The following is a 20,790-nucleotide window of genomic DNA, read 5'->3' on the forward strand; positions in this document are numbered from 1 at the left end:
TCAGTATCTCCATTTTACAGATGAAAAAAACTGAGACTCACTAATCCATATGGACCCAAGCGGTATGATTCTAAGATCCCTTTTATTTGCAAAGTTGTATTTTCAAATACAACTTTGCAAATTTGGGGTATAGAGATTAAATTTAATTAAGTGTATGAGCAAAGCATGCAGCATATGAACAAAGATGCAGAAGTAGGAAGATGTAGAACGTGTTCAAGGAAAAGTATTTTCTTGGTTTAGTGATTAAGAGACAGGTGGAAGGAATGGAGTGGTGAGACTAGGAAGACAACTTGGAACAGATTTGAGAAAGTACTGTATTTTATTGGTAGTGAGAGTCATTGAATATTTTGCTTGAGGATATGATGTGATTTAACCTCTTATGACTTCCTACTTCGCTATATAATTCTTTTACTCTTTTATTGCTAGTAACAAATTACTCAAATGTCACAGCTGAAAACAACAAATATTTACTATATCACATTTTCTGTGGGTCAGAAACTCAGAAGCAACTTATCTGGGTAAGACTGATTCAAAGTATTTTAAGAAGTTGCAGTCAAGTGGTTTCATCTGAAGATTTCACAGGGAGTGTGGAGAATTGGAGATCTACTTCTAAGCTTGCTCAAGTGATGGTTGACAAGCCTAACTCCCTCACCATGTGGGTTTCTCCATTGTGCTGTCTCAGACCCAGGCAGTTGACTTATCTCAAAATAAGGAATATAAAAGAAAATGAGACCAAGTAAGAGAGCATGTGAAGACAAAAGCCATAGTCCTTCAGTAAAGTAATCTTGGAAGTGATACTTATCTCTTCGTTGTATTCCACTTATAAGAAGTGAATCAGTAAGTCCAGCCCACACTCAAGTGGAAGGCATTGCACAGGCTTGTGAACACCCATAGCTATACGATTCCAAGTCAAAAAATAAATAAATAAATAAAATAAAGCAAGCAGAGAGATAGCCTCTTATTCTTTGGAGTTTATCATAATGTTGAAACATAGAAATATAATGAGGAATGATAATATGGGTTATCATTTATGTCACATGAAGATGAGCATAAAAGTATATTTGTTAGCTCTACTATTAGTTGCTAAACTATAAGTCCTTTGAGACATAAAATAATCTTATCAAATAGCGCTCCAATTTATATTTCCTTTTCAACTTTTTTTTTTCTCATTCCAAAGCACTTGAGATAATATACTCCTCAACGTTTGCGTTCTACAATGCAACAGGCAGGGATCACTGGGAGCATTCTTAGGGGCTGCCTACAATGCTACCTCTGGCCTTGCATATATTATTCATTTAGAGTTATCCAGATTCAGTAAAAAATATTTAAATGACTACTTTTCTCAATGATCCATTCTCTGACATATTAAACTATGTTTGACCCCCAGAAATAAAAGCAAAAACAAAAACAATCCATTGCTTCCACCATTCACTTGGGCAAATCATTTTGTTTCTTTGGTGAGATCTAAGTCATCTACTCTACTTGTGTCCTCAGAACACTTGGCAAAGTGCTAAATATACACCCAGTATAACTATATTGACAATAGAAAATTAATTGAAATCATTTTTGGAGTGTTATCTGTGTATGTTAACCCTTTTAGTCTTGATTCTCTGATTTCGATTGATAATTATTTTAAATACTAATTGAGTGGCTCAAATAGAATTTAAAAGTCACTTCTATATGATAAGCATGTTTTGTTTTGTTTTGGCATTTCCTGTAGTATTTCTTGGACTGCTTAATGTGTTAAAGTGTATAGGATTTTATAAGTTCAGAACTTTCAGAAAAGTCTATGGGATTTTAACATTTTTTGAACTCATTTGACCAGCAGACCCTTTGGGAAAATGTTAGCTGACTTTATATATCATGGAGGAAAAAAAAAAAAAAAAAGCTAGCTTACCTGCTAATCAGTATGAGACCAAAACAATGATTTACCATCAAATGTGATCTGAGTTTTTTTGTAGCCAGAGAGTCCTTGGAGAATTGCAAAAAATAAATAAATAAATAAATAAATAACAAAACAGTGAAAAAAAAATCCTCTTTATAATGGAATTTCATGCCATTAAACTACTAAGTTATTTTGGGTTTCCCATGTCCTAAAACCTCAAAACATTAACAACAACAAGAAAAAAAAAGCAGGCAGAGAAAATGCCTCTTACTCTTTAGAGCTTATCATAGTGTTGAAACATAGAAATATAATGAAGATTACTCATCTTCTGGCATGCTCTTGCTGGGAACTGCAGACTGTAGCTGTTCTGTTATATCCGAGCAAGTTGTTAGGAAAGTGCCACACTCTGAAATCTGATTGTGAGCCCTTTATTGCTGGTGACTGAGAGTCAGCTCATACTCAAAATCTCTTGTCCCCGAGGAAGGGGTTTGATTTAATTTTACATGTTGCTCAGCATAAGGGGACAAAGTGAAATGTTACAGAAGCAGAATAAGCAAGTTAGGGGAGAAGGCTGGTAACTAGGAGGCAGAGGGCTCCCATGATTGTTGATTAACTAAGCGGGGTATACAGAAGCTGTTCCCATGATTGATGGTTACCAAGGTGGGTATCCGGTACTTGCCATACAATCAATCAAGGGGGTATTCACAATAGCAAGTGGGCTTGCCAATCAGGATATTGTTATAATGTTTATATGCCTCTATAATTCTAAGCACAGCATGACCCAGCACAGTAGCATGACCCAGGTATGCATTCAAGGGAGAAATGGCAGGAGGGGTGAGGCGGAGGTTAAGATGGAGTCTCTCTGGCTCTCAGCAAGATGGAGTCTGACAGGCTAACACAGGGTAGGTTAGCACAGTTCCCATTTGGCCATAATGAAGAATGATAGTATGGGTTATTATTTATGTCACATGAAGATGAGCATAAAAAGATGTTTCTTAACTCTTCTATTAGTTGCTAAATGCTCTGAGTTTTTTAAGACAAAAATAATTATATCACATAGAACTCTGGTTTATATTTCCTATTAAAGATTTTTATTTATTTATTTTTCCTTTCTTTCCATAGAACTTGGCATAATATAATCCTCAACAATGTTTGCATTCTATAATAACCCATATTATCTATTGATTATAAGCATAAACCACTACATAGAAAAGGTAGAAAGCAACACTGTTACAGCACTTGTGATCTCAGCTATTTTTAAGGGAAGCTTATTTTTTTTTTTTTCTCTCAACAGAAAAAGTTTTGACACCCACCCACTGAACAGTAAAATAAAGTTGCATTGATTTCTTTCCCTACCAGGAGTGGCATTTTATTGGATTCATCATCAACTTAGATGAGGTACACAAAAGTTAATGGATTTTTAACAGAGCTAAATGCAGCTTAATTTATTGCCATTTTCTTTATGTATTTACAGTATACTCTCAAACTTTTATAAATCATTTGCTTTGAAATATATTTAAAGCTATTTTTACTCAGTCCATGCTAAGTGAGTAAACATGTTTATCTAAAAGAGATGTCAGGATATTTTAGTGATTAGAGTAAAATAAGCCCGCAGTTATAATAACATGGAGTCGTTCACCAGAACAGAAGAAAATGTTCCCCTATTCATTATTGATGTTTGTGTAATACTGAGATGCCAATAGAGATGAGCCTTGGTTTTAGCTAGTCCAAGCGAATAAACAAGAGTTAAATCAGAGCACAAAACTGTTAATTCAGATCTTTGCAGAGGATAGTAAATTATCAGAAGCCTAACTCATTTATCTATCAAAAATTTCTCTGAGTAAAAAGTTGGGTTTGAATACTAATAGATTATATAAAAATAGGATTATAGCATTTAAATCATTGAATGCAGTGAAAATTGGATGAGATGTGGCATACACGTAAATAAAATACTAATTTCCAGCTTTAGGAATTATAATTTATGTGGTAGTTTAAACTTTCGGATGATATGCAATTGGATGTCCTAACTTTACTCTGGGAATAAATTCCAATTAAAAGAAAAGCATCTATTGTTTTGTTTACATTGAATACAACTTTGAGGGTTTAAAAGCTCTTTATCATTATAAAATTTAGAGACTAAATAATGCACTTATACTCTAGCTAATTTTAGACAATAAATGCTTTTTTTTTTTTTTTCCTGAAAGCAAGACAAGCAACTTTGGGATAACCTACTGTTGAGTAATTACCATATAGCAAAAACCAATATTACTTTTGTACCAGTGCAACTTAATAGCAGTACCTAATACCAATTACCAATTACTTTTGCATCAACCTAATAATATTTATAAGTAGTAGGATTCTGACTGCTCTGAACCATTGCAGTCTAAGAAAATTCTGAAATACAGTATATTCAAAAGAAGCATATAAATTTGATAAAATCATGAACAATACCTTTATTTTAAAGTATATTTTATACAGTGTATACTTGCACTTATCTTCAAACTGATTTTGTAATTTGTTATAGTATTGTTTTGTGTTAACCTAAGTAGTAATCTATGCTATTTTCTCTGTTGAAAGTAACTAAAGAGGGTAAATATGGGAACATCGATTTATTAATATTTAATAATTAAATGGGGTAACTTTAGGGAAACTACATTTTTTATTCACATTTGTTACCTTGAAAAAAGCATGTCAATACATAGGAGACTCTAGATGAATGTTTTTATTTCCAATAAGGCAATCATTTTCAGAATGAGTTTTATAAAGAAACTAATAGTCCTATTTCAACTTGATCATTTGACCATCACAATTTTATAAGTTAAAGTAATGTTTGAAGTCATTGAGCATGGGTAGTACTGGAATTACATTTTTTATTATCTATAACTTTTTAAAATGGCATTGCCTTAGAAATTACTAGGGTCTGTAGTCTTATCCCCATTAATAAGAAAATAAAAGTTGTTTAAAAATAGAGAAGATAAAGGAAATTGAAATGCTTTTTTGGAAGGATCCAGCAGAATTCACTTTACAGTGACATACATGAAATGAGTGATGTTTAGTATATCGAAGTCAGTACCCCATTTCATTCATTTAAATTTTACAAATAATTTCATCAGTAGTAAATGTGAAAATAGACCTAGAAAATTGTGAGTATAATTTTTTAGTGTTCTCTCATTATGAGTATGTTTGTATATATTTAATTTTAAAGAATAAATTTAATTGCACATATGAACAGACTTTAAATAGTTTGGTTACTGATTCAGTATCATGTAAAATATATGTATTCATTAATTTCTCTACAAATTTTTATTTATTGTATACTATATGTGGACATAGTATGTTCTAGAGTACTAAGAACTCTGTATATGTGAGATATATATATATAGATAGATAGATAGATACACACATACATATATATACACACATACATATATATATATATACATATATATATATATATATATATAGAGAGAGAGAGAGAGAGAGAGAGAGAGACATGAACCTACATTCAAAGAACTCTCAATGAAGCAATTGTCATGAAAACAAAGTTACATTACAGAGTGAAAAATGTCAGTAGAATAAGGCTCTATTGTCTTAGCTTGGACATGCTTAGACTCCACTTATTGTGGTAAAGTGACTCTAGTTCCCTATGTGTTTATTCCAGCCATTATTACAGAGTTACATATGACTTCTCAGTCTTCAGCATTTTACCCAGGATTTCAAATGGTTGTTATCATTCCTTCTTAAAATTAACAAAGAAATAGTGATATTCCTTTCTCTCTCTCTCTCTCTCTCTCTCTCTCTCTCTCTCTCTCACACACACACACACACACACACACACACACACAAGAAACAGGAAAACACACAGCTTTTTCATATATATGTGCTTGTCTTTTCCCAAAATTGTAAGTGTGTAATTAATCCTTTATTTTGGAATTATAAGTGTGTAATTAATCCTTTATTTTGGAGCTTATGTTGTTTTCTGTTATTCTGGAGTTTATGTTGTTTTGTGTGCTTTTGCATTTGTTGTTGTACACTTTTCTCTCAATTGTGTGGCTGTAAGACCTAGTACAGTGACTGCTACATATCAGGAGCTAATTTTTTAATGTAAAACACTAGGAAAGCTTGTCGTTAATTGTATGTATGAGATTGGCATTTAAAACAGAAATAGATGCCCACAAAGAGACTTGAAAGATTAGCTTTTAAATCAGGAAACCCACTCTCTCCTCTTTCTTCATCTCTTCCTCTCTCCTCTCTCTCTCTCTTTCTCTGGTGTGTGTGTATTTTAGTAACATAAGTAAGATCCTTGTTAGATGTGAGGAGACAAGATAAAACGTTGCTACTGTATCATGACAAATTCATTTTAAGGTCAATTATGGTTTCTGATTTCTATCCAAATGGAAAACCCTGCAAACCTTCCCATTATCCTAATTTTTGTGCCATACTGACTCTCTAAGTCTAACCTGTAACTGATTAAGTGGACGTTTAAAGCCTTTTCTGTTACCTTTATACTTGCCTTGGTCTGGAAGAGTCTCACAAGACACTGTCAATTCCCAAGCTAATTCCAGGAGGAGCTCTCTATTCCTTTTTTTTTTTTTCCTTTTTGTTGTTTTGAAAGGGAAAGATTTATTATTAATTTAAAATGATATACATCTGTAAGAAACAGAATCTCAATGGGGAAATAGAAAAAGAACATAAATAGACAAATAACATATAGAAACATTTAAAATTGTTCAACCTAATGAGGACAAAGACACAAAAATTAACGAAACACAAAAGATTGTTTTTCCTTATCAAGTGTATGAAGAAATAAAACATAGACAATAGTGTTAGGCAGTTTATGGTGAGGTTATAGTTCTCCAAACAACTGATGATAATAGAAATGGATATCAATTCTGAAAAGCTTTCTGGCAATATATATGATGATCTTTTAAATTGTTTATGCCCTTGACACAGTGATTTAATGCTGAGGAATCTGTCTCAAGAAAATAATCAGAGAGGTGGACAAAGATTTATGAACAAGACTATTCATATTTCTCTATTATTAAGCTAGTAGAGACAATTAGAGGGAAACTAAATGTTCAACAGTAGAAAAAAGGTTGGCTAAATTGAGCATGTTCAAACAGCTGATTATCACCCAGCCCCTAAAAATCAGATGTATTTTTTTTTCTTTCTAATTATCATACTTTAAGTTCTGGGATACATATGCAGAACATGCAAGTTTATTACATAGGTATGCACGTGCCATTGTGGTTTGCTGCACCCGTCAACTGGTCATCTGCAGTAGATATTTCTCCTAATGCTATGCTGCTTCTAGCCCCACACCCCACAACAGACTCTGGTATGTGATGTTCCCCTAACATAGGAACAGAAAACAACACTGCATGTTCTTACTCATAAGTGGGAGCTGAATAAACATGTCTATTCTATTCAGTGACCTTTCCTGAGGAGTCAGAGCTAATTGGTGGTGATGATGGGGTTGTAGAGGTAGTCACGGGACAGGACTGAAAAGAATTGTGTTTTAGAAAACCTCTGTTTTCCTCTGGATGGCATGGAATTCATACAAATTAGTGTAAACTAGACATCTCACTGACAAAGCTGCAGGGACTCAGCCAGAATCTGTTTGGCATCTGCTCCCCTTGCTTCCTAAGCAATTTCTAAGAGACCAAGAACAATTCAGAAGCACTTATCCAATCAAGGTGCTGAAAATGACATTGCTATCACTGAGTCAAATCCTGAAGGCTGTGATCCTGGTTCTGTTCCTGTAAAACTGAAGTGATTACTGGTATAGCTACTACCAAGCCTGAGAATGCCCAATCTGGATGTTGGATGAAGAAACAGATTGATAATCCAGGCAAACACATTGTTCTACTCCCTCAAAACTTCTTCAGAGGTCCAGAGAGCCAGAGGAGGAGCAAAATTTCTCCAACTCTTCCTTACTTCCAAAGATGTGTGAGAGGAAACATCTATCAGCCACATCCCAAGGAGAAACTCCATCCTAAACTTGCAGCTCTTATTTCTGAGACAATCTTATTGCAGTGTTGTTTTTGATTTTTTTCAAAGGAACATGAAATAAATTATTTCTTTGTAATTTATTCTTATGTGTTTCTATCAGCCCTTAATTCCAAGTATTAGAAATTTTAAATTATGTTAATTTTACACTTATAAATGAATTTAAGTTACTTAACTTTCTTGGGTTAATATTTACAAATATATGTCACTTTATTTTTTTCTTTTTATTTTATTTGTTTTACTTTGTTTTTAAGACAGGGTCTTACTCTATCACCCAGGCTGGAGGGCAATGGCATGATCATTGCTCACTGTGGCCTCAAACTCCTGAGTTCAAGTGATCCTCCCTCCTCAGCCTCCTGAGAATCTGAGACTACAGGTACATGCTACCACACCTCACTATTTTATTTTCCTTTTTTTAGAGATAAGTTCTTGCTATATTGACCAGGTTGGTCTTGAACTCTTGACCTCAAGTGATCCTCCAGCCATAGCCTCTCAAAGTCCTGTGATTACAGGCATGAGCCACCTCATCCAGCCTTACTTTTCTTTACTTGGTGAAATTTCTGAAAAGGAAATTTGACATTCATGAATATTGGAATTAATATGAGTAATATATTTGTGATTAAATTTAGAACATTTTTCTCTTCATCTTTCATAATATATTTTAACCATGAATTGTTATATATTGATTTTTTTTTTTAGTTTTTATTTTTTTGAGGCATGATCTTATTTTGTCACCCAGGCTGGAGTGCCATCATGGTTCACTGCAGCCTTGACCTCCTGGGTCTTATGTGAACCTCTTACTTACCTCAGTCTCCAAGTAGCTGGGAGTACAGACATGTACCATCACACCCAATTAATTTTTTTATTTTTTGTAGAAAAGGAGTTTTTCCATGTTGCCCAGTCTGGTCTTGGATTCTTGGGCTCAAGTTATCCACCTGTCTTGGCTTCCCAAAATGCTGGGATTGCAGGCATGACCCATTGTATCTGACCTGTTGGTTATATTTCATTTACCTATTTAGAATGTTAATATTGACCATTTTAACATATTATCCAATTTAATATTAATCCATTTTAATATTAATCTGATATTCATGCTGTTTAGGATAATACAATAGTCCCTTCCTTATATGCCAGGAATATGTTCTGAGACCTCTCCTGGTTGCCTGAAGCCAGGGATGCTACCAAATCCTACATACACTATATTTTTCTTATACATAGAAACATAAGACAAAGTTTAATTTATAAATTAAGCACAGTAAAAGATAACCATATAACTAATAAGATAATTATAGCAGTGTACTGTAATAAAAGGTATGTGAATGTGGTTTCTCTCTCAAAGTATCTTATTGTACTGTACCCATCTATTATGGAACAATGGTTGACAGCAGGTGACTAAAACTGTGGAAAACAAAACTGGAAATAAGGTGGGGACTACTAAATATATTGTTTTACAAAAGGAAATAAAACTATAATCTCTTGTACTTAAAGATTTGAATTTTAGTTAGGAACTTTAATTTATACTCTCTGAACTTAAAATTGATATTGTTTCCAGCTAATGTGAGTGCAATTCAGACCTTCTTGAACTTCTTTTTCAATTGTATGAAAGTTTCCTAGAAAATATTATTTGCATGAAGCTCATTAGTTTCTTTTTCTTATTTTATATCATAAGCTCTCTTTCAGATGGATTGAATTTTCTTAGGTCACTTGATAGTACTTGTTCTCAACCAGTAATCAATGAAGCCATCTAAGTTTGGATCTTGAGATCACATGAAAACATATCAGTATTTATAAATTTAAAAATTAGTAATATTTCTTAAATAAAATGTCCTAGTTCAAGACTAGTTACAAGTGACTGAAGGAAGGTTCACATGGTAGACAGAATCCTCCTTCCCCAAGGATACCCTCTTTCCAATCTCCGAAACCCAAAAATATGTTAACTTACATGGCAAAACAATTTAGCAAATATAATCAAATTATGGATATCAAAATGGAGAGATTATCCCAGATTATCTGAGAGGGCTTATTGTAATCACAGGGATCTTTGTAAGGAAAATAGAAAGGCGAGGTTGTCAGAATCATAGAAGGAAGTATAACAATGGAAGAAGATGCTGGAGTGGTTTGACTGTTGATACTGAAGGTGAAAGAGGCCTATAGATGACAGAAGAAGCATTTAAAAGTTGGAAGAGACAAGGAACAAATTTGATCCGAGAACTTTCAGAAGTAATGCAACCTTGAAAATGCCTTGATTTTAGCACCATAAAATGATTTTGCAATTCTGACCTGAGATAATAGCATAATAAATTTGTATTGTTTTAAGCTGCTAACATTCTAAAATTTGTTGTAGCATGGTAGCAGTAGGAAAATTGTACAGTTCTAAAAAAGTTAAAGAACAGCAATTCCCAAAAGGATAGACTCATGAATTCTCACCAATTTATTCTTTTAACCTATTAAATATCCTAAGGAAATACAAAAATATGCCATTACCAAATACAACAACATGTCTCTCTAGCAACAAACACATAAATAGGCTTTTATCCATTAGGGATACTAACTACTTACTCTTCTTTCCATCTTAGACAACAAATCCTGGAAATATAATTATAATTTGCTGTTAACTTAAACATCGCCCCAGTTTATAGGCCCTAAACATTTCAATATTTTTCTCCTAACAGTCCTAAGTGGACCACCTCTTAGAGAGTAAAATGACAAGTATTGAATTATGTATGGTAAATTTTATAGAATAAAGAGACCACTGCAGACAGGAATGCTCAGAAGGAATTCTAATATGCCTTAGCAAAACAAGGTGTGTGCTGAGAGATGGTTGCTTGGAGGGAAGGAAAGGATGTGTGGAGAGAACATTCCAGACAGACGCAGCATATTATATTTAATTGAGATACTCATATACTCATATTTTTAATTAAAAACATTTTTGTACTAGACTAAGAATTATGTATTTTAGTTGGCTGAAAGCAAACATTCAAGATCTCTAGCTCTTCCATCATGATAAATGCAGGTTCCATGTGAATATTGGCATATACAGATTATCCTATAGAATCATAAAGTGGGGAAAAAAAGTAATTTTTTTTCTACAAATCCTCATTTTAAAAGGCCTCAAGACTCAAATAATTCAATGTCTTAGGTAAAGCGACTCAGTATGATCAGGCATATTGAAGTGAATAACTAGTAATATTTTTAAAGTACACCTCAATAAAATCATAAAAGGCAGGAATCTTATGATTATATGTGTGTAACTTTGTCAGCAGCAAGGGTCTGCCTATTTCATTTTTTTTTTAAAGTGGTTCTTAACCTTAGATCTTAATACCAAAATAAACTACTAAGAATATCTCATTTATACAGTGAACAACAACTAACTATTTAAGTATAATTCTGTGACTTTATATAGTTAAGTATTACCATTCAGTTCTCCTTCACAAGTCCTTATTCACTGGTGGCTAAGCTACATCTAACAGAATACTATGGTTTATATGACCTTCTATTTACCAGTCTTCCTCTGTTCCATATTTAATTGCAGTCATTGCAATAATAGAAATCTATTAGAGGAAAATGACAAATGTTGAATTACATATGGTAAATTTTACAGAATAAACAGAGACCTCTTAAAGATCTATTAGATCTTTAACAGAGTAGAGTATTCTTAGTATGTTCTTTATACAAAATTCAGAGAATTGAATACTTATCTTCATTTAATGCATATGAAGATTTCTTGTGCTTTTGTTCCTAAACTAATACTATGGAAATTTACACAGTGCTGGGATGTAGGAAGTTCTTCTCTTTCAGTGTATTACCTCCAAAATATCAGCCACAACTGTCGGTTTCCTGGTAATTTTTTCCCTCTCTAATTTCCATGATGTTTCTCTTATTCTTTCAGTTTTACTCTGATGACATCGTTTGAGAGAAGTTTTCTGGACATTTTTGGCCAAAAAAAAATTATCTCTTTCTTTATTAGTCTCAGAAAAAGTCTCAGATATTCGGAAATCACAAGAATGTAGGCTATTTCCTTAATTGTTGCAGATCTTCCATTTGTTTTAATATCTCATCTCTTATGTGTTGGCTAGGTAATAAATGTGTATTTCACATAAAAATGAATGTAGTCTGAATATATTTTCTAAATAATACTTTAATTTTGGAAAAAAAATAAAAAATTAATGTTTTAAAACTTCGATGTTTGTTCACTTGAACAGAATTATTTTGCTTATAAAAAGTATAGCTGATTGACATAACCCTCTGATTCTTTTTTTTTCTTTTTTTTTACTTTAAGTTCTGGAGTACATGTGGAGATTGTGCAGGATTGTTACATAGGTATACACATGCAATGGTGGTTTACTGCATCCATCCCCTGTCACCAATATTAGGTATTTCTCCTAATGTTATCCCTTCCTAATCCCCCCACACACTGCTATCCCTCCCCTAAACCCCCCACACCCCAACAGGCCACAGTATGTGATGTTCCCCTCCCTGTGTCCATGAGTTCTCATTGTTCAATACCCACTTTGAGAACATGCAGTGTTTGATTTTCTGTTTTTGTGTCAGTTTGCTGAGAATGATGGTTTCGAGTATAATCTGTGTCCCTGAAAGGATATGAGCTCATCCTGTTTTATGACTGCACAGTATTCCAGGGTGTATATGTGCCACATTTTCTTTATCCAGTCTATCACTGACGGACATTTAGGTTGGTTCCAAGTATTTGCTATTGTCAACAGTGCCACAATGAACATATCTGTGCATGTGTCTTTATAATAGGATGATTTATAAACTTTGGGTATATACCCAGTAATCGGATTGCTGGGTCAAATAGTACTTTTATTTCTGGATACTAAAGGAATTACCACACTGTCTTCCACAATGGTTGAATGAATTTACACTCCTACCAACAGTGTAAAATTGTTCCTATTTCTCCACATCATCTCCAGCATCTGTTGTCTCCAGATTTTTAATGGGCACCATTCTAACTGGTGTGAGATGGTATCTCAATGTGGTTTTGATTTACATTTCTCTAATCACCACTGATGAGCATTTTTTCATATGTTTGTTGTCCTTGTCAATGTCTTTTTTTTTGAAAAGTGTCTGTTCATATTCTTCACCACTTTTTGATGGGGTTGTTTGTTTTTTCCTTGTAAGTTTGTTTAAGTTCTTTGTGGATTCTGGATATTAGCCCTTTGTCAGATGGGCAGCTTGCAAAAATTTTTTCCCATTCTGTTGGTTTCTGGTTCACTATAGTGATTGTTTCTTTTGCTGTGTAGAAGCTCTTAAGTTTAATTAGATCCCATTTGTCTATTTTGGTTTTTGTTACCATTGCTTTTGGTGTTTTAGTCATGAAGTCCTTGCCTATGCTCGTGACCTGAATGGTATTGCCTAGGTTTTCTTCTAGGGTTTTTTATGGTGTTAGGTCTTATGTTTAAATCTTTAAACTATCTGGAATTAATTTTTGTATAAAGTGTAAGGAAGGGGTCCAGTTTCAGCTTTCTGCACATGACTAGCCAGTTTTCCCAACATCATTTATTGAACAGGGAATTCTTTCCCTATTGCTTGTTTTTGTCAGGTTTGTCAAAGATCAGATGGTTTTAGATGTGTGGCATTACTTCTGAGGCCTCTATTTTATTCCGTTGGTCTGCATCTCTGTTTTGATACCAGTAACATGCTGTTTTAATTACTGTAGCCTTGTAGTATAGTTTGAAGTCAGGTAGCCTGATGCCTCCCATTTTGTTCTTTTTGCTTAGGATTATCTTGGCTATGTGGGCTCATTTTTGGTTCCATATGAAGCTTAAGGTGTTTTTTTTGTTTGTTTGTTTGTTTTTTCTTTTTTGTTTTTTGTTTTTTTTCTCCAGTTCTGTGAAGGTCAATGGTTGCTTGATGGGGATAGCATTGAATCTATAAATTACTTTGGGCAATATGGCCATTTTCACAATATTGATTCTTCCTAATCAGGAGCATGGAATGTTTTCCATCTGTTTTCATCCTCTCTTCTTTCCTTGAGTAGTGGTTTTCAGTTCTTCTTAAAGAGGTCTTTTGCATCCTTTGTTAGTTATATTCCTAGGTATTTTATTCTCTTTGTAGCAATTGTGAATGGGAGTTTGCTCATGATTTGGCTCTCTGTCTGCTATTGGTGTAAAGGAATGCTTGTGATTTCTGTACATTGATTTTGTATCCAGACATTTGCTGAAGTTTCTAATCAGCTAAGGAGATTTGGGGCTGAAATGATGGGGTCTTCTAAATAATCAATTATGTCCTCTGCAAATAGATACAATTTGACTTCTTCTTTTCCTAATTGTATATCTTTTATTTCTTTTTCTTGCCTGATTGCCCTGGCCAGAAATTCCAATACTATGTTGAATAGGAGTGGTGAAAGAGGGCACACTCATCTAGTGCTAGTTTTCAAAAAGAATGTTTCCAGTTTTTGCCCATTCAGTGTGATGTTGGCTATGGGTATGCCGTAAATAACTTGCATTATTTTGAGATACATTCCATCAATACCTAGTTTATTGAGAGTTTTTAGCATAAAGGGCTGTTGAATTTTGTTTTAGGCCATTTCTGTATCTATTGAGATAATCATGTGATTTTTGTCACTGGTTCTGTTTATGTGATGGATTACATTTATAGATTTGTGTATGTTGAACCAGCCTTGCATCCCAGGGATGAAGCTGACTTGATCATGATGGATAAGATTTCTGATGTGCTGTTGGATTCCCTTTGCCAGTATTTTATTGAAGATTTTCACATCAATGTTCATCATGTATATTGGCCTGAAATTTTCTTTTTTAGTTGTGTCTCTATCAGGTTTTGGTGTCAGGATGATGTTGGTCTCATAAAATGAGTTAGGGAGGATTCCCTCTTTATGTACTGTTTGGAATCGTTTCAGAAATAATAGTACCAGCTCCTCCTTTTTGTACATCTGTTAGAATTTGGCTGTGAACCTGTCTGGTCCTGGACTTTTTTTGGTTGATAGACTATTAACTGCTGCCTCAACTTCAGACTTTGTTATTGTTCTATTCAGGGAATCAACTTCTTTCTGGTTTAGTCTTGGGAGGGTGTAAGTATCCAGGAATTTATTCATTTCTTCTAGATTTACTAGTTTATGTGCATAGAGGTGTTTGCAGTAATCTCTGATGGTAGTTTGTATTTCTGTGGAATCTGTGGTAATATCCCTTTTATCTGTTCAATTCTTCTCTCTTTTCTTTTTTATTTTTATTTTTATTTTTTTTCCCTATTAGTCTTGCTAGCAGCCTATCGATTTTGTTGATCTAAAAAAAAAAAAAAAAACAGCTCCTAGAATCATTGATTTTTTGAGGGATATTTTATGTCTCTATCTCCTTCAGTTCTGCTCTGATCTTAGTTATTTCCTGTCTTCTGCTACCTCTTGAATTTGTTTGATCTTGCTCCTCTAGTTCTTTTAATTCTGATTTTAGGGTGTCAATTTTAGATCTTTCACTAGTTCTCATGTGGACATTTAGTGCTATAAATTTCCCTCTAGACACAGCTTTAAATGTCTCTCAGAGATTCTGGTACATTGTGTCATCCTTCTCATTGGTTCTGAAGAACATCTTTATTTCTGTCTTTATTTCGTTATTTAGCCAGTAGTAATTTAGGAGCAGGTTGTTCAGTTTCCATGTAGTTGTGTGGTTTTGAGTGAGTTTCTTAATCCTGACTTCTAATTTGATTGCACTGTGGTCTGAGAGACTGGTTGTTATGAGTTTTTTTCTTTTGTTTTTGCTGAGGAGTGATTTACTTCCAATTGTGTGGTTAATTTTAGAGTAAGTGTAATGTGATGCTGAGAAGAATGTATATTCTGTGGATTTGGGGTAGAGCGTTCTGTAGATGTCTGTTAGGTCTGCTTGGTCCAGATCTGAGTTCAAGTCATGGATATTCTTGTTAATTTTCTGTCTTGTTGATCTCTTTAATATTGACAGTGGAATGTCAAAGTCTCCCACCATTATTGTGTGAGAGTTTAGATTCACACAATAAATTATAAATTACCCTTTATAGGTAATTAAGAACTTGGTTTATGTATATGAGTACTCCTGTGTTGAGTGCATAGATATTTAGAATATTTAACTCTTCTTGTTGCATTGATCCTTTTACCAATATGTAATACCCTTCTTTGTCTCTTTTGATCTTTGTTGGCTTAAAGTCTGTTTTATCAGAGACTAAAACTGTAACCCGTTTTTTGTTTTGTTTTGTTTTGTTTGCTCTCCATTTGCTTGGTAAATCTTCCTCCATCCCTTTATTTTGAGTCTATGTGTGTGTCTTTTCACGTGAGGTGTGTCTCTTGAATACAGACACTGATGGGTCTTGACTCTTTATCCAAATTGCCAGTCAGTGTCTTTTTATTGGGGTATTTAGCTCATTTACATTTAAGGTTAATATTGTTATGTGTGAATTTGATCTTGCCATTTTGATACTAGCTGGTTGTTTTGCCTGTTAGTTGATACAGTTTCTTTACTGTGTCAATGCTCTTTACCATTTGGTACATTTTTACAGTGGCTGGTACTGGTTTTTCCTTTCTGTGTTTAGTGCTTCCTTCAGGAGCTCTTGTAAGACAGGCCTAGTGATGACAAAATCTCTCAGCAATTGCTTGTCTGTAAAGGATTTTATTTCTCCTTCACTTATGAAGCTTAATTTGGCTGGATATGAAATTCTGGGTTGAAAGTTCTTTTCTGTAAGGATGCTGAATATTGACCCCCACTTTCTTCTGACTTGTAGGGTTTCTGCTGAGAGATCTGCTGTGAGTCTGATGGGCTTCTCTTTGTGAGTAATCCAACCTTTCTCTCTGACTTCCCTTAGCATTTTTTCCTTCATTTCAACCCTGGTGAATCTGACGATTATGTGCCTTGGGATTGCTCTTCTTGAGGAATATCTTTGTGGTGGTCTCTGTATTTCCTGGATTTGAATGTTGGCCTGCCTTGGTAGATTGGGAAAGTTCTCCTACATAATATCTTGAGGAGTATTTTCCAGCTTTGATTCATTCTCCCTGTCACATTCAGGTACACCAGTCAAACGTAGATTAGGTGTTTTCACATAATCCCATATTTCTTGGAGGTTTTGTTCATTTGTTTTCAATTTCTTTAATCTTACTTTCTCATTTTATTTTATTGAGTTGATTATTAATCTCTGAAATTCTTTCTTCTGTTTGGTCAGTTTGGCTATTGAAACTTGTGTATGATTCGCAAAGTTCTTGTGCTGTTTTTTTCAGCTCCATCAAGTTGTTTATGTTCTTCTCTAAGCTGGTTATTCTAGTTAGCATTTTTTTAACCTTTTTTCAAGGTTCTTAGTTTCTTTGCATTGGGTTAGAATATGCTCCTTTAGCTCAGAGAATTTTGTTTTTACACACCTTCTGAATCCTGCTTCTGTCAGTTCATCAAACTCATTCTCTTTTCAGTTTTGTTTCCTTTCTGGTGAGTTGTGATCCCTTGGAGGAAGAAGGGCATTCTGCATTTTGGTGATTTCAGTGTTTTTGCACTGGTTTCTTCCCATCTTCATGGATTTATCTACCTTTGGTCTTTGAAGATGGTAACTTACGGATGGGGTCTCTGAGTGGATGTCCTTTCTGTTGATGTTGAAGTTATTTCTTTCTGTTTGTTAGTTTTCTTTCTAACAGTCAGGCCCCTCTGCTGCAGTACTGCTGGAGGTCCACTCCAGAACCTGCTTGCCTGGGAATTACCTGCGGGGGCTGCAGAACAGCAAGGATTGCTGCCTGTTCCTTCCTCTGGTAGCTTCATCCCAGAAGAGTACCCACCAGATGTCAGCCTGAGCTCTCCTTTATGAGGTGCCTCTTTGGATAAACAGGGGTTATGGAGCCACTTGATGAGGCAGTCGGTCCCTTATCAGAGCTCAAGTGATGTGCTGGGGGCTCCATTTCTCCTTTTAGAGATGCTGGGCAGGGACATTTAAGTCTGCTGCAGTGGAACTCACAACCACCCTTTTCCTAGGTGCTCTGTCCTGGAAAGGTGGGGCTTTATTTATAAGTTCCTAATGATCTGCTGCCTTTTTATCAGAGATGCCTTGCCCAGAAAGGAGGGAGTATAGTCACAGTCTGCCTGCAGAGGCTTTGCTGAGCTGCTATGGGCTCTGCCAATCTGCTATGTAAGCTTTGTTGCTATTTTGTTTACAAAGTGAAGGTTATCACTGCCTCGGTAATGGCAGATGCCCCTTCCCCCACCGAGTTCGACTGCCCCAGGTCCAGCTCAAACTGCTGTGCTGGCTGCGCAAATCTCAAACCAGTAGGTTTCAGTTTGCTGGTCTTTGTGGGCTGGGATCTGCTGAGCCAGATCAATTGGCTCCCTGCCTTCTGCCTCCTTTTTGTCAGGGGAATGGGTGGTTCTGTCTGGCAGGCATTTCAGGCATCAGCTAAAAGGGCCACCCAGTTTTATGCTGGAAACCCACAGCACTAGAGTTGTTGGCATCGGTGGGAATCTTCTGGTCCGTGGGCTGCAAAGACCATGAGAAAAGTACAATATCTGAGCCAGAGTGCCAGAGTATCTGGGAGAGTCCTCGATGGCCTCCCTTGGGTTAGGGGGAGGTCCTCTGGCCCTTTGTCCTTTTCAGGTGAGGCAGCACCCCACCCTGCCTCAGTTTGCCCTCCTTGGGCTATACCCACTCTCCAACCAGTCCCACTGAGATGAATCTGGTACTTGGGTTGGAAATGTAGCAGTCACTCGCCTTCTGAGTCACTCTCACTGGAAACTGCGCTCCGGAGCTGTTCCTATTGGCCATCTTGGCTGAGATTCTCCCTTCTTATTTTTCATTTTTGAGAAAGGATCTCACCCTATTGCCCATGCTGGAGTGCAGTAGCATGATCCTAGCTCACTGTAGCATTGAACTCCTAGGCTTAAGTGATTCTTCTACCCCAGCCTCTCAGTAGCTGAGACTAAAGGCATGTATCACCATGTCAGCTAATTTCTTAAAAATTAACTTTTAATATCCCTATTTTAATTTTTTAAACATCTCTATGTTGCCTAGGTTGGTCTAGAACCCCTGGCTTTGAGCAGTTCTTTCACACTGTCCTCCCAAAGTACTGAGATTACAGGCATGAGTCATAACACACAGCATGACTTTCTTTAATAATTCAAGATCACTTATTGATAAACAGAAGATTATATTTTGAAGAAAAAAACGGAAAACATATCTGCAGAACAAAAGAGTAGCAAATACCCACTCCTTTCTAGTTATCTCTCTCTAGAATATTTATAGTCAGTATCATTTTATTATCTTGGTCATAGTACATTTCCAAATTTTTTATCTCCATTGGCCTTGAGAAGTCAAGTTACCTTAGAATGTGACAACCTTAGATCATCACAGAGTGTAATGGAAATACTAGCTCACCACTTTTGTATCATTTAAATAATTTAACTTAATTAACAAATTATTCTAAGGATTCTTCAAATTGCATCAGACTTTTTATTAAAAAGTTTTTCATGTTTAGCCTTTTGACAAATAAAATTATACACAATTAATTTGAGTTGTACATCAGCAACAGTGATATCTTTAAACACATTTTAAACGTGTGAAAAAAATTTTTTTCTAGTTTGGGCATTTTACAGATCCCTTGTTTAAATCATTTTTACTTGACTATCTTTGAAAAGTTTTACCATTCATTAACACCTATAATATTTGAAAGTGGAAAAAATACATAAATGGTTGTTTGTTTCTCAAACCAGTCCATTCTGTTATTTCAGTGAAGTGTTTTGGGGGAAGAGCAAATATATGAGATTCTTATAAAATCCCTGAATTTCAGTTACCATGATTTCCTTTTACCCTACTCTAGGTCAACAAAAAGAAGAAATAATTTAATAGTAGGCACAGTAACATTGAAAATAAAATAATTTCAAAAGAGAAAAATAAAGTTAGAAGAAGAAGAAAGGAAAAAGTGTTTCTGATTCTTTTTCTCATGTAACATTATGGCATTACTAAGTCTTCTTCACCGGTACTGTATTTATAAATATTTCAAACTTAATAAGTATGCTGAAACTGGTATTTCCAGTATAAGAATAATCGATCCAATTAAGCATAAAAATTACCTTCCTTAATATTTTTTTCTGATCTTGAAAGGGAATCCATAATCTCATTATAGAAGGATATTACTATCCTAATATTCTTTTAAAAGTTGAAGGAAGTTTCAATATAGAATAATACATCAAATCAATCTTCTTTGAACTCAGTTTCTATAGTATTTTAATAAAAGACCTTTCCTTCCTTTCAGATTTTCTTTTCTCTGCTTTGGATCATGTTTTAGTCAATGCCCATTTAAAGGCAATGGACGGATACCTAGTAAGGTCAGCTCAAATAAAAAGAGGTTTCTAGAAAAGACATTAGCCAACTGTGTGAAACTCAAGGAAAGGAAATTTTACTGTGTATAACAAGGACTGAAGATGAAAAAATAGAAATTTAATTACAAAGCCAAGCCTTTCTGCCTTTTTCTCTAGGGGTCAACATGTGTGCTAATCTTTGTTTCTTCGTACATGTCAATATTCATCTCCATATCTTCAAGCACATACTTTTCAATTTCCGGCTGTCACATCACTGAAATGTCTGAATCTCTAAATCAAAGCTTCAAAACAGAGAGGTATTATGCCACTTAAATAATTGAATACAACTCGATCCATATAAAAATGAAATTCCTTTTCCCTCCAATCACTGTAAACTGGCTTTTACTCTTGAGTTTCCAATTTCAAGTTGAGTCTTATAATTAATCTCAGATATCTCTTTATTTTCTACTAAATTTTATTACTCATAATGGTACCATATCTACACACACACACACACACACACACACACACACACACACACACATATTTTGAGAGAGAGTCTTGCTCTGTCACCCTGGCTAGAGTGCAATGGGGCGATCCCAGTTCAGCTCACTGCTACCTCTGTCTCCTGGGTTC

At 34.8% G+C, this 20,790-nt stretch overlaps 1 protein-coding gene across 4 annotated transcripts in view; it reads left to right on the forward strand.

Moving 5' to 3' along the window:
* The window catches only part of GRID2 (glutamate ionotropic receptor delta type subunit 2), a 1,500,723-nt gene that overhangs the window by 432,352 nt on the left and 1,047,581 nt on the right, over window positions 1–20,790 (forward strand). The window contains exon 2 of one of the 4 annotated variants that reach the window (XM_074396449.1): window positions 16,613–16,657. The exons of 2 other annotated variants lie outside the window; for them this stretch is intronic. The gene's annotated coding sequence lies outside the window, so the exon portion shown is untranslated. Of the gene's footprint in view, window positions 16,658–20,790 lie in introns of all 4 variants that reach the window. One more of the 4 variants, XM_074396450.1, reaches the window with a different exon arrangement.

This window comes from Saimiri boliviensis, chromosome 3, assembly GCF_048565385.1.
Source record: "Saimiri boliviensis isolate mSaiBol1 chromosome 3, mSaiBol1.pri, whole genome shotgun sequence".
NCBI classification, from domain to species: domain Eukaryota; kingdom Metazoa; phylum Chordata; class Mammalia; order Primates; family Cebidae; genus Saimiri; species Saimiri boliviensis.